Here is a 15,648-nt window from a genome sequence, read left to right on the forward strand (position 1 = left end):
AAAAGCATTAGAATTTACAGAATTCAGCCCAAATTCATTGTAGGATGGAGAAGCAAAATAGCAGGATAAGAGCAACCAGTAATCTAGCTGAAGAGAAGGGAGTTCAAATCATCCCCTCATATCCAAACCAATAACAAGCACATATTTCAAATCACCCTGATCCTTTCTGTGATATGCAAAAAAACTCCACCATTTAAAAGCTCCAGAATGTTTCCCTGCAGGATGTTGGACCCCTAAATTTTCCACATCAGACATGTGCCCTGCATTTAAAAGCTGCTCACCACCTACTGTCCAGCTGTCAGAACTTCCAGGTTCTCTCACATAAACATCTCAAAATGGCAAAGAAGTAATAAATAAGTAATTTAATAAAAAAAAAAAAAAAGGAGAAAAAGGCAGCAAAAAATGTAAATTGGAAGCAGCTCACAGTAAATTATTAGAAAGAAGGAATACCGAAATGATGGAATTTCCTTCACATTTACTTAAACAAAAAGCCCCATTAACAAGTGCTTGAAGCTGTGACAAATTCCACTCTTAGGCACAGAATTCAGGTTTGGCTGGCTACACGGTACACAGGCTGTTGGCTTTGACTCATGCAATCACTTATTTCTCTTTGAGAAAATAGAAACTAAAACTGCTAAGCAAGGTAATTTCCAACTGCAATGATTAAAGACGTGTGTTCTAGGGTATAACAATGCAAATAAAGACTCAAAGTATGCTAATAACACATGTTACAGCCTCAGGTAACTGAGGCTGCACTCATTTCACAGTGGAGAAATACACAATGGAAATTGGGAAAGATTTTATAAACAAAACAATTACCTACAGTACATTCCTTGTTTTTTTATGATAATAATATGTTGAGTCCCCAAAGTGCCAGACTGACGACCGAAGCCATTATGAAAATGAAACAGAAATGGAAGTTGACTATTGACAGGCTTGTCAAGGGCATAAAGTAAGAAAAGCGAGCTGAAAATCTTGCATGATATACCTAGTACTTACGTAGTGAGGTACCAACAAAAACAAGATGAAGGCTATCGAGTTAGAGGACATTAGAAGTGGAAGGCCTGGCAATATGGAGACTGTCTGCATCATCATTTTGTCTAGTGGATACTGTCTCAGTGTAAACTGTCTCCATGTATAAACTGATCATTTTTTAATCAGTATCATTCCAAAAAGTCTATACATACTGTTCATCAGCCTTAAAGTAATGTTGTTATTCAAAATACAGCTAGAAAAAGAAAATGCCTTAAGAGAAACAACAGTCAATTATCTCAGGAACTGGTCCTTTGCTCCTGGCCCAAGACTTAATCTGCATTGTTTTGCAACAACTTAAAATCACTTGTCTTGCCCTACCGGTCATGGTTGAGCCTCACACTTGACAGCTTCCTACCTTCTTCAAATAGCCTACTACATACACGCTCGAAATTATGCTTTCCAGTTCTATTTTGGGATCTTGCACACTGCCCCTCTCCCCAGTTCAAATTATTTCAGTCTTTCCCATTAGGCCCCATTTTTGAGATCTCAAGTTACTGGATTACTCTTCTCCAGGCCTCTGTTCAGCTGATCTGTATTTTCTTGGGTCATATGCCCTAATCAGATGCAACACTTCAGCTGAGGACTTACCCATAGATAAAAAAAAAAGATTATTCTATATGTTTTACAGCTTATACTCATTTTTATCCCTCTTGATATAATGTTTGCCCTTTTACAACATCAGTAATTCTGGAGAATTGTCCCCTAATTACTTGTTCCCTAGCCTGTATTTTTGTATTTCATGATTTCTGTTAAGTGTAGATCTTCAGTCTGTCCCTATTTATCTCCTAAGATTTTCTCAATTTCCTCAAAATAATTTTGTGCTCTTAAACTTGTGTCCTATGTATATACATTCCCTCCAACTTCTGGGGGCATTTTTAGTGAATCAATTTTGTAAGCACACTCTCTACTCTATCATCAAGGTCATTAACGAAAAGACTGAAGCAAAGCAGAATGAGTACAGACCCAACAGACCGTGGTGGATCCACATTCAATACAACCATTTCATTTTGACAGACAATCGTTAATAACCACCCACTAGGCACAGTCATCCAGTGAGTCTTGCTCCTACTCTACAATAGTTTCTTTCAGGCCATGTTTCTTCACTTGTTTGTAAGATTATCACATGAAACAGTGCCAAAGAACTCACTAACATGAAAATATTAAGATTCACACTTTTCTTGTCAATTCACAGGCCTTATTGTCATGTTACAGAAGAAAATGAAACTGGCATGACTATTTACTCTTCCTACATTCATGGTGTCTGTGACTCATGTTCTTCTTGTCTCCCAGAGACTTTTATAGTTTGTGCAAGAATTTGTTCAAAATGTGGAAGATTGAGAGGAATGGTCTATAATTTCCTGTCTCCTTTTCCCCCATCTCTCCTTTTCATTTTCAGGTCTTCCAGCATCTCAAATAGCATCTAGTGGTACTGAGATAGCTTTGGTCACTTTTTTTTTTTTCTTTTCTTTAACATGCCAAAGGATTAATTTCATCAGGTCTGGCCAATAAATAACCTACCCAAGTACTAAGTAATATGCAGAATGCTTGCTTCAGATTTGCCACCCATCTTACACATTCTCTGTGCTTTTTATCTCCTTCTTGTGCTAACTGCTGCTCACTTATACTGCTCTTCTGCTAATGTTTTGAGGATCTTTTCATAGCACTTAGTTCAAGTACATCTTACAAAATTGTGCTATCAAAAACCCCACATTAGAGAGCTATGGATATACTGGGGTGAAGGCTGCTCAGCAGGCAGCAGTGCTCCAAGACAAGACAAGACCCCGAGAGAAGGAGGGGGTACCTCTAAACGGAGTGGCCGTTTCTACTTCAACAGCAATACAGAGGAGATCTGCAATAAGACAGTAATATGGACAGAACCGGAGCTCTGCAACCCAGACTTGCCATCGCACCAGCTAGGGAAGACCAATTAGCAGATCGTTTGCAGCATGTTATCATCGCTTCTGTATCAGTTATGAAACCTGTCTCTGTACACCCAGCCAGGCAGACAGAGCTGGGCTGGATGGGTGGGCTGAGTACTTTGTTCACATACTCATGCACGTATACTGAATAAGGGATTGCAGATAAAAAACAGGATTAAGCCCGACGCAGGCGATCCTGCAGATACTCTGTCTCTCGCAGCGTATTTGCTCTGATGGCACAGTGCACAAACCCAGCCACCCTCCTGCACATTCCTACATTGTTGCACCACTTCATTTAGAAACGTTAGTTAGTTGCTGTCATTGCCCAAAATTAAACTACATAATAATAGACTCCTACTATAGTACATGCATATGTGGCAGCTTAAAACTTAAATGTTTGATTTAATTATTTCAAAATAGCAACAAAGAGCAGGAAGAAAAAATGTTTAAAGACATCAGCAGCTCTAGTGCAGCTCTGCTAATTTTTGCCAGATAGCTAATACCTAAGTTTTCTTAAGTGTATTGTACGGTATTCACCATGCACCCAAGTTGCTTATTTCCTTTTCACAAGAATTATACAATGATTACACAAAACTGAAAACTGTTTGTTATCTTCTGTGTACACTAAGCATAATCATAGCCTTCAGCCCTTCCCTTTATTGAAAAATTTCATCATCTTGCCATAAATACCAGAAACCAGAAGAAGTAGGATACTGTAATACAATTGTAATTAATAAAAATGGATAGTTAGGATGCAAAAATATCTTTAAAATTAATTAGTTCTCCTAAGATTATCCAAAATTAATCTGACACATTGTATAATTTTATTACAATACTTTATAAATAGCAGAGCAAAATCTAACAAGTTTAACATTTAACAAATAATGAAAATACTGCTTGTGTAGGTTAAGATGGTAAATTAATCCTTAGCTTTTGGGGAGTATCTGGCTTTACCTAATTAATAATACAAATACTCATGGTTTTGAAGAAAACAAAATACCATTCCAGATATAACCTGCTTTGTCCACCACAGAAGGAAGCTAAAACACTGATTTATCATGACTTAACAAGATAGTGACCATCAGCTGAACTGCATTAACTGACTAATGCACTTCTAGTCCAATTACCCTGAGAAGCAAAACATGTTGTATAAACCACTAGTGAATTAACTATACACACTCAAAGGCAATCTCAGATAATATACTAACAAAAGAAAATTTATGTTGCAACTGCTCAGTCACTAATTTACAGCTTACCAAGTTTTTCTTGATGAGGCAAAGTAATTTCCAAGGACAAATATTCAGGCTTCAACTGGTGGGATTTGGGGTTTTTGTTTGTTTGCTTTTTGCTATAGGCACACTTTAAAAAAAATTAATGTTTTGTAAACTTGTAAGAACGATACAAATGTTACTGGTTTTTTTGATCCTCTTAGCAATATTGAACACTAATACTAATCACTATCAGCATTTTACCAGCCAATTTGAAGTGGGCTGACATTCAGTATATTTTGAAAGAGACATGAAAGAACTACTGTGTTTGTTTTTCTTTAACATGAAGTAGATTAACTGCTATAGCTCCCATACCATAATCATTTAAACTCAGAGCTCAAGCACTAATATGTTTAGGAAAATTAACATGGTAAAAGGCATATCTTGCAGACATGATTTGCACTGCTGCTTTGTATGTCACAGCTATTTTCATCAATACAAAAAAATGATATTGATGCAGGCTCCTAATATTACCTTTGAACTTGGAAAGGACTAAGAGCTGTCTCATATCTAGTTCACTATCTGCTACATGATTAGCTTCTATGCTCTATTCACAGCCACACTGGAATTCAATCCAAATACGTATTTAGTTTAACAATTCTCTTACAGAATTTGAACGGTTAGTACAGTCTGTATTCACAATGCTTGTTTATGCTTAGTATTAGCTGCAAGCTCAGTTGCATCCTGTCTATATGGTCAGGACCCATAACAAGAAATAACTACTGCTGGTTAATCTATATGCAGAGAAAGACTGAACTATGCAGCTGACCTTCTGAATTAAATCTAACGTCCCTCTCATGTGTATAGATATGCATACAAGTTACATTAGCAAAATCATCTGCTAACTTACAAGAACTAATTGTAATGTTGTTTCATTACACTACTTTGTATATTGTCGAAGAATTCCATCCCCCTGCTCTCCGCCCAGAAGCAGTTAACAGATTTTAGAACTATTTCTGTAAGAAGACAGACAGCAAAAGGTCTGGTTCCTCTTCTCGCTGAACTGGGGATGTGACAGCACTGGAACAGCCAGAACACCCAAATTCTATTCCCAGTTCTACACTAACATCGTCCGACAAGCCAAGCCTCTGTGCCCATCCGTTCTAGCTACTCATGATGCCATGTCAAAGTAAATTTATTGAAATTTCTTGACTGAAAGACTCAAAACAGAATTCTGGTTAAAAAAAAAAAAGGTGAAAAACATGCTGAGAACTGAATTCACCTAGATTAATTTGAAATTTCAAACAGTAAAAGGAATACTGCCTGCTTACACAGCAAAGACAAGAAATAAATCCTCAACCCCTTGCTTTTCAGAGGAAGCCTTGTTTCTGGACATTCATCACAAGCAGCAAGGGAGTGGTGCCATATAAAGCAGCTGACCCTGATTCCAGCACATTTTAAGTCTGGGTAACGGCTACATACAATTTGACAGGAAAGGCTGGAGCGGAGGCTGATGTAATAAATACCCAATGGAAACGAATGCTGTGGTGGCTCAGTTCTCATTCCTTAAAATTTTAAGCGCTGTCATCTTTTCCATAGTATCAACTCACCAATGGCTACTATTTGAATGGACAAGCTAAACCTAAAGACACTGAAGCAAAAAAGTTGTGCATATTCCTTTCTTAAGTATTTACCAATAAATAGAGCCTGCCAGCCTTCTCTCCTTTATATTTACTTCCCCTTTAATAGGTCAACAGTTTTGCAATTTAAAAACTGGCTGCTTTGAAACTGCAAAGTTTAAACTGATTACATTTTTAAAAATCAGATCACGTCCATAGCTCTTTTTAAAAACATGCTTATATTTTACTGAGTACACATAACTTTTGCCAACATTATTACTTCTGCAGACACAGATGTTTGTTATCCCTGCTTAATTGGGCAAAGCAAGAATTAATCTAGAGCCAGGCAAAGACCAAGGAAGTTAAACAACATACTGTCTCACTAAAAACACCTTCCACAAGCAACCTAGAAAGCTGTGCAACTGCATAGAACACAATGGGATCATTAAACACAAATATACTCCCAGCAAGGGCTAACCTCCCCCACAAAGAGCAAAGCTGCAGTCAAACGCTTTGGATAAGAGTGCAAAAAATTTTTGTGTATCAAGGACTGTAGACCACCAGATGGTTCTGTACACAGACTTCACCAAGATCTTCCTGGGGCACACAAAAAAACCCCAAGTATTATTTGTGTAAATCCATTATGCTTCTAAAGCTTGACTATTATATATAATTCCTGCCACCACATCCCTGAAATATTAAGGTAGAGCCACAAAAGATACAGCAAAAGAAGACAAGGAGACCAGGTAGGTAGAAAGGGAACAAAGGGGCTGCAATAGAGGTCTCTATATCACAAGTGATTACGCATTATCTCACAATACTATAATCTGGAAAGCAAAGAAATTACAAGGCAACAGGTTTAAAAACAAATATAGAGATACCAATTTACTATACAGTACATAAATTGTGGAATTCCCTACCACAGAACATTGCCTATGTCAAAATAAAATTTAGTTAAAAAAGACTAGATTTATTAATGGAGGACAGGTCAATCAGAGGCAATTACAGACTGTTATCTAGATCTAGTTCTTGATACCCCTTAACTACTGACCTTTGAAAAGATAAAAAACAAACACGGAAAGACCCATTTTAGGCTTGCATTGTTTCTTCCATAGTCTTTCTCTATGTGTTTTCTTTAGGCCACAGTTGACACTGCTTGACCAATAGAAATGATGTAACCCTAGCCAAAATCCTTCCTAAGAAACCAAAACAATTAATAAAAAAAAAAAAAAAACAAACACCAAACTAAAGGACCACATGAACAAAAAAACCAACTCGGTCTAACTCCGCATGGGAGCTCTCATGTTTTTCACTGAGATGGTCAGGAAGACCGAATGTAATGAGCAAACTCAGTATTAAGGCTCACGAATATTTGAAACCAAAACATCAGACTCAAATTCTTCTGTTTTCCTCTGTATTTTTCTTCTCCTTACTGCAAAGGATCTGAAAGAGCTGAGTAAGCGAGCAATGTCATTGGACTTAAAGAGGTGCATAAAGTGTAAATATGCAAGGCACATCAATTTATTTCCAATTACTTACATAATAGATATTGTTTATTTAATTATTAGTACATCTTGCAAATTTGCACCATTTCGAAAAAGCATTCTAATACTTTGCCTAGCAATTCTACCTGATCGTCTTTTCTATTGGGCAGAGTTATATTTCTGATCAAAACATAACTAAATATGCAGCCAAGTGACATATAAAACCTGTATCATTCATAACACAAAGCTTTCAATGCTGGCATCCTGGCTGCATCCAGAAATCTGAAGGTACCAGCAAACATATTTTTCTGCTACTTCATTCAATGGGAATAAGAGACTCACAAGGCTAAAATTCAAACAGCGTAAGAAAACAGGACTGATTCCAGCTGTAATAATGTCTGTATTTCCAAGCCTGGGTTGCTGCCTAAGGTGGCAACAGCCACCGAAGTCGCAGAAATTCTCTCCTGGGAGAAACTTCTGTCTGCAAGAGAGAGGTTACTCCAGCTGTGAAAGCAGGAGAACAGACATCATTAAAAAGAAGACAAATGCTGCTCTACATTATCCTAGTCTACATTCCAAATAATTTCTGCAGTACCAGCATGCATTGATAAAATCTTACTCGAACAGAAAAAAAATTTCCCTAGCAACTAAAGGATCTCCAAAGCAATTTTGCCTTGAAAGTACACAAAAATGATGGTGTTTCCTACAGGAAGATAGTTGTTCGTTTTGTTTTGGTTTTTTTGTTTGGTTGGTTTTTTTCTTTTTTTATAAAAACATCCAATGGATTTTTGGCAGTGATAGTTTTCTTATTCCAACTTCCAATTTTCAAAACCATGATTTCAATGGTCTCAATCTGCCAACAGGGCAAGAAGATAAACGAGTTGTGACATTAAGTCCACATAAGCTTAGAGAAAGGCACTGGATTTGGCACTGCATTTCCCAAGGAACATGCAGATGACAGGCAAACACATACACATACTACCCCCTCTGCCCCCAGATTCATAAATCAAGACATTTAAGTGAATGCTGTTAAGGCAGAAGAATATAATTTTCCCCTCTCTAAAGTCATTTGGATAATTATAGCCTGAAAACAGTGCTGAACACTTGAAGAAACTATTCAGTAATTAGACTTTGCAGGCATGTCATTTGTTTTGTAAAGCCCAAACGGGAGAAAAAAAATTGATGTGAACACCTGTTTGACCATTAGCATTTCCAGAAGTTCCTACTAATACAGAAAGTTACAAGCATACATGTTTCAAAAGCCAGAATTCAAGTGATTGGCTTTGGCTAGACTGATATGTGTAGCGCTCCATCAGTATTATTATGGTTTTACAAGATCAATAATAGAAACTTCTGTGAAAGCTGATTGGAAAACCACAAAGAACGGTTTTCCAGAAGTGCACAGACAGAAGAAAAATCCTCTGTAGAGTAATGGAAAGTTCTACATATCAGCTACTGCTGCAAACAGACTTCTTGTTCAAGGAGTACATCGTATTACTATTTCTTTTTTTTCTGAGGAGGTAAATTGCTTGTGAGATGAAGGATTGAGGATAGCACTATTAAAGACAGAACTAGTAACCAAGAGCCTTCATGCTGCCCTGAGCTAGGGCACCTACAGATGACGATAAGGTAAAAATCCTGTCTTTCATTAAAAGGGACTGAGGGTTCATCTCGCTCCTGAAGATCAAGAGTCTTCCACAACCTCTTTCGAGCAGCCCAGAGCTGCCCTTCACCAGTCCTTAACGGACTCAAAATCAACACCACTGCTTCTGATTAATGTGATAATATTACCAGTCAACAGAAAGTCTTTTGGTAAGCAGCTAAGGCAACTTCTCCCCATTCTGACAAACAAAAAATAAACTAATTAAAAAACCCACACTAACCAAACAGTTTAATACTCATAAAAAAGGGGGGAATGGAAGACCCTTCATTTCATTTGACACCGCTTTCCTCTGTATTCAGTAGTTGTTGGGTTTTTTGTTTTGGTTTAATTTTTTTTTTTTTTTTAAGAACAAAGAATGTTGGCAGAATTAAAACTGCATGACTACACACCTAAATAATGGGAATGGGTAGAGGAAGGAAATTTCGAACATTAATTTATGTGCTAAAATTCTATTTATTGCCTACAGTCGTCGTGGGGGAGGACAGATATAAGATCATTGTGGGGGAAAGTGAAGGGCAAGCTATTTCTTGAACTGCTTTTCAGTTGTTACCAACTGTGCGCAGTCCAAAACAAGCAGCTGGATCTCACTTTGGCATTCACACTAGAAAACATCGCCAGCACCTACCTCATATCAAAGTAATTTGGCAAACTGGAGCGGCCATGCAGAACACCACTACACAGCACTAGCAGCTCTGCTGCAGCAGTCAGGGCCCGAACCTGGAGCTCTCCTTAAAAATACATAAATGAAAATCAACTGTTTGATCTTCCTCCAACACCAAAGGATAACACTGAAATGTAAAATGGGTATTTAAATCAAAACTGACCTCAGTTAAGTCTAGGACCAGTTTTATGAAGAAAATATTACTACTGGATAGAGAAATAAGATTTCTTCCTCCCCGCTGTAACTTTAAGCAGGTATTAACCTCTTCATAAAAACATACTAATTACACTATAGAGGCATAAATTATAGTTTCTATAATTTTTCCTTTCTCATGACATAACTCTGACGACAAAAGGATTTTTTTTACACAGTTTCAAAAAAAATAATTCCCATGAAGAGATTTTTTTTAAAATCTAAATGCATCATTTCTTTCTTCTAAAAGACTGAAAAGTAACTGACAATGCTATTCTTTTAGAAAGATTTATGCAGTTCAGTCTGCTTAACAGCTGACTGCAATTAAACAAAATTTATTTTTGGCCTCTTTCTGTCTTTGTTTATATCAGTAACAACAACAAAAAAAAATGAGAAAGAAAAAAAGTTTAGTTGAAGCAACAAGCTCAGCAACAGGCACATTATATGGTGCTTTGGTGACTTCCTGCTTAAAAACAAATCTGGTAAATCTGCTAAACTCGTCTGGTAGGTCTGAAGTTTTGTCTCAGTTTCATCAGGAGAAAGAGTGTGCTGGCTCCCTTGCTCAAATTCTTCTTATGTGCATTATATCTAAGTTATGCTATATCCTACCAACAGCTAGAATCTGTTCTGAATATTTTGCAATATGTGTCAGAATCCTCTATTTCTTGCACAAAACTTAGTGTTTGCTTAGTCAAGTTCCTCCATAATTTATTAAAATCTGGAACATGGTATTTCATAGTTTGGTTAAGCCCTCTTAGGAAAATGGCTTGATCTATACCAAATCTTCACAGAAATATTCTTCAAAGCAGGTGTTAACATGCCCACAGCCTCAGCCGCTTCTCAGGACAGTTGGAGAACAATTTCTCTGCACTCCTTTTCTTCCAGAGTTGATGCTTCTAATTCTTCAGTCTCGTGTGATGCCACTCTTACTGAAGGAATTTACTGAGCATTCCAAATGATCAGCTCATGCCGTTCAGAACAAAGAATGCTGAAGAAGATGAGAGCGATCAACAAGTAACTCAGAATCACAGAATAACTGAGGCTAGAAAGGACCTCAGAGGAGGCTTCTAGTCTAACCTCATGCTCTAAGCACAACCAAGAGGTCACATCAGGTTGCTCAGGGTTTTACCCAGTTGGGTCTTAAAATCCTCTAAGGATGGAAACTGTACCGCCTCTCATTCAAATGCATGACTGTCCTAATGAAGAAAAAAAAAAAAAAAAAACAGTCTTCCTTACAATCAGTTGGAACCTTTCTTGTTTTAATTTACGTCCACAAATTTATAACATCCTTCACATGCTTCATGATGAAAGTTCCTACTGCTTATTTATGAGTGATTTTCACAAAGCGAATGGGGACATTAATATGACTGGACAAATGAAAACATTATTACGTCCTATATAAAAACAGAGACTTATGGCACTTCCAGATCAGCACAACAGGCCAGTATCTCACAAAGAAGTAGTGAAAATTTAATATGTAGAAAACAAGGAATTGCCACTGAAAATTCTCAGAGTTCGCCTCAAAAACACTTCCATTGTTTTATTGAAGTAATTATTGAAATTTGGATGTTATTAATATTCAAGGCCATTCGCAATTACAGACAAGATGAATATCATAATTCCTTCACATCTTTGGATAACAATATGGGCCCCGGCATTTGGCACTCATGTCATTACTCAAATGAATTCCAGACAAGCTGGAATAAGAAAAAAAGCCCAGGAACAATCTGGAATATTGTTGCAATTTTTTAATTTATACCATCAAAATGAAGTGGGAGGGTAGAAAAATGAGGAAAGAACCACTACAGCTAGCATAACCATTTTCAGACCTGCCAGAGACGGCTAAATTTGAAGTAAAACTATACTAAAACAAATTAGTATTTAATGCTTTCTGCTATGAAAATCCAAATTTAAAAAATCATCAGAAGATGTTTAAAGAGTTCAGGATTAATTAGAAATCTTATTTTAGGCTCTGGATTCTTGTGCAAACAATTTTACTTTTTTTTTTTCATTTATTTACTATGCATACATGAGATAAAATATATCAAAGGTTAAAATTTATTGATAAATGACGTATCAATCCTAACTCCTGCAAAACAGTACATATACTCCTTATCAGAGGAAAAAAAAGTGATATAATTTTGTAATTGATACTTGAAGTAATATTTTTCACAGCAGAATGAAGCAATTCAGTTGGGCATGACACTGCAACAGTCACACATTTTCCACATTTTCTCTCACAAAACCTCACGTATTCCTTTGTGGAATAATCCTGAAAAATAAGATCTTGCTAGTACTGCTGCTTCAGCCTAGAAACATTCCTGGAGCTACACAGTCAGAAAAAACAACTTCATCTTGAAAATGTCACTCTTCGTCCTTAAGCCTGAGAAGCTCTCTCTTCTGGTAGAAATAACAAGACGTTACCATCTTCCGCCTATGAACACTGCCAGCTCCTACCAGAGCAAGACTTGAATACAGTGGAACTGCCCAGGTACCCTTCCACGCTGCAGCTGCGATACCAAACAAACAGGCAGAGGAGAACCCATGACAAGCAAAAACTGAACAGAGAGAAACACAACGGAGAGGTGGTAAATAGCTTAATTTATGTGATAATTATACTGCTGAATATGACTGCTATAATTATTAACAAATGTAAATGGACTGACAGAAGAAATACATTACTAAATTAATTAAACTACCTTTCTATCTCTTCCCAAAAGGAAGATCCCTTTAAGAAAACACATTTGCACTACAGAATGTATTTCTTCTCAAAAGATGGCTATTTCCATATCAAACCAACAGTCTTAAACCCAGCTATCTAAAAGAAGATAATATAAAACCTTTTTGCTAACAGGAAAATTATATTCTCTCCTTACCCATCCTCTCCTGAAACAATGCATTTCAAGAGAAATGTCTAAAATAATGTTTTAAAAAGCTTTGCTGAAAAATTTGTGGAAGTTGTCTAGCTTCAAGAATTTAAACAAATTAGGAGCACCTTAAAACCAAACCAACACTTTCAATAAAAACTGTCGTTCATCCTGCAGCACTGACAAGCTCACACTGCAGCATTCTTTCCTGGTTCTCTTTGAGAAAAATACACAAACCTAAATTTAAAAATCTATGAGGCATCCATAATCAAAGGATTTGGGTTTGTTGGCAACGCCTTTTTTTAACATACTTCAAAAGTATATATATAAACTCCCCAGATATCATCTATTACAATATAAGTACTGTATAGATTTGCTGTGCATAACAGCGTCCATAATAGAGATCACAGAGAATGCTGCAGTTTACTAATCACAAGTTTTATGAAGCTTTGCTGTCTATTTATTAGCATGCCTCAGGTACAGTATAATGGAAGAGTTTCAGGGAACAGGTAAAGTATATAATCAACACTTTTTTTCCCCTCTTTTTTTTTTTTTTTTTTTTTTAAATTTTCCCTCCCTTTCCCCCATCATGACCTATTTTCTTGAATAACATGCAGAGCCAGTGAGGACATTAACTTGTTTCTGTGTAACAGTACAGCTCATGTACCGATATGCTGAGATGCATTAGCTGTTGTTTATTGATCCATTTATAAGTTCATTTTACTGGGAATACCAGCTGGAGGATCAGCAAGTCTTTTGCTATCCTCTGCTTTGTGACACACTTTATGGATTAACTGTTTCCTAAAATACATTTATTTTAACATTTTGTGGAAATACTTACAGAAGATTCCTCCTCTTCAAACAGTCTCCCACGTCTGAATCACTCTTACATATTTTTAGTCCATTCATTATTTTCAAAAGTCAAAATGTAACAAATCGCATACCATTTTTTAAAAATAAAAACATAGGAATTGCATGCACCAAACATTACCTACTACAAAGTACTGATTTACATTTTACCAACTATTAGAAAAGAACAAGCTAGCTGGACTTTACTCAAGAGTGTAAAATGCTGTAACAAATTTCATTAAGATAGCAGGAAAAAAAAGCAAAAAAAAAAAAAAAGGGCAAAAGAAAAAGCTTTTTTCCCCTTGATTCCCTATAGGCTTCTCATATGCGAACTGTTCCCTTCCCCACACACACAGTATGCAGCGTATACTTCTGTATAAGTTTTGGCGAGCCAAACTGTACCATAAAAAAGAATTCTAGATAAGACATTAATATGCAATCATTATTATAGTTCATCCTACCTACTTCCGTCTTTAGCATTATTAACCTTTGAACCAGCAATTACTTACTGCTTATTTGCAATGTACATAACTCAAAAAAACAAACTACCTTTGTGCCAAAAAGTGTTTATACCATTTTGTAAGCTTGACTACATTTTAAAAATAGACATCTACTATAAACCCACATTAACTGTTCCGATTTAAACAGTATAGGAAAGCAGCTGAGCTTTAACTGTCTGAATTTTTGGAGCTATAAAAGACGACAAGGGAAAGCCATTCCAAAAGCCAGGCTTCTAGCCTTCAAACTCAAGGACTGCAAGCTTGACCATATCCACGCATCAAATCAATTATGGCAGAACCTAACAAGTCAGGGCCTATTGCAAAACAATTAAGCAAAAAAGATCACCGGGGTTCACGTCCTGTCACACTTTTACAGCCAACCACAATTCACTGAAGTCTTATCTGCGACAGAAAATGGTATCATTTCAAGCTTGGAGAGACGTTCAAAAGAAGGAAACATTCACAATTTATATCTACGAGTTTTAAAAACCTGATTTCTCCAATTCTCAAAAAAAACCCTGAGAATTCAATCATTTTGCTTTTAATGACAGAACCACTGGGAAATCAGTGCAGTGCAATCAAAGGAGTGGGAAAAAAAAATGACAAAACAGATATGGATCGCATCCTGTATACCAGAAATGCTGTGCTAAAAAGAAAGATACTGCTCTAAGTGGGGTGCTCTAACTGAAAAAGGGGGAGAAAACAAATGGGACCAAGGATACATCGGACAGCATGATCATAAGCCTCGTTTCATTAGTAACTAGGCAGCAAATTATTTCTATTGCCCACAGAAGCATCTGACCAAAATCAGTTTTCTTCCAACACCTTTTGAATCAGTTGGCCAATTTCCAACATTCTGAAATAAAAACCACAGAGATCTCAAAAATAATTATGTTCCTATAGACTACATGAAAATTGATGGTCAGGTAGAGGAAAAAGACCCAATTTGCACTTTCAGTGAGGGGAAAGGAGGAAAATTCATCTCATATATTTGATTTGGCAGCAGGTCAATCAGTACAGACTATCTACAGCACTGTCCCTTGTTATGGAGGAGAATGGGATTAAGGACTGGAGGAGGAGGGATAAGGAGATAAAAAGACAATCCAAATACATACAAATGTAAATTTTATTATTTCTGCAGCTCACAGAAACTATGACCTGCAAGCAGTAACTTGTTTTAATAGCCTCACAAACTGAGAATAACTTGGACATGTATTTACATTTCTTGACCTCCTCCTGCTAAGTAGGTTGCCTAGAAACATCTTACCTCAGAACGAATGGGAAAATGGATTATGCGCTCCTATCAGCTTATTTCAAATATTTTGCTGAATCTAATTTATGAAATCCATGGAAATCATTTTCCATTACGCTTTTTAAACCATTGAGCACAATGAAGATACTCAATGAAGAACAAACAAAGTAGGCATGCAATAATGATAATATGCTCTGAAAAGGCTTCCATAGATAAATACAAACCTGGATACAACATGCAGAAGTGTTGGTGGGATGACTCAGCTCCTAATGATATTTCATTTAAGTTCATTTTCTTAGCAGCAGCCTGAGGTTATTAATAACTCCCAGTACACTACTTAGAGCTGTGGATTCATTTTCATGTTAATGGTAGCAATAGGTTCTTCGTTAATGGTTTTAA

At 36.6% G+C, this 15,648-nt stretch overlaps 1 protein-coding gene across 2 annotated transcripts in view; it reads right to left on the reverse strand.

Moving 5' to 3' along the window:
- Nucleotides 1-15,648, reverse strand: part of USP54 (ubiquitin specific peptidase 54) — a 104,183-nt gene that overhangs the window by 83,846 nt on the left and 4,689 nt on the right. The window contains exon 1 of one of the 2 annotated variants that reach the window (XM_063337489.1): nt 9,554-9,572. The exons of the other annotated variant lie outside the window; for it this stretch is intronic. The gene's annotated coding sequence lies outside the window, so the exon portion shown is untranslated. Of the gene's footprint in view, nt 1-9,553; nt 9,573-15,648 lie in introns of those variants that run through there. 2 annotated transcript variants of the gene reach the window in all.

The sequence above is a fragment of the Chroicocephalus ridibundus genome, chromosome 6 (genome assembly GCF_963924245.1).
Source record: "Chroicocephalus ridibundus chromosome 6, bChrRid1.1, whole genome shotgun sequence".
NCBI classification, from domain to species: domain Eukaryota; kingdom Metazoa; phylum Chordata; class Aves; order Charadriiformes; family Laridae; genus Chroicocephalus; species Chroicocephalus ridibundus.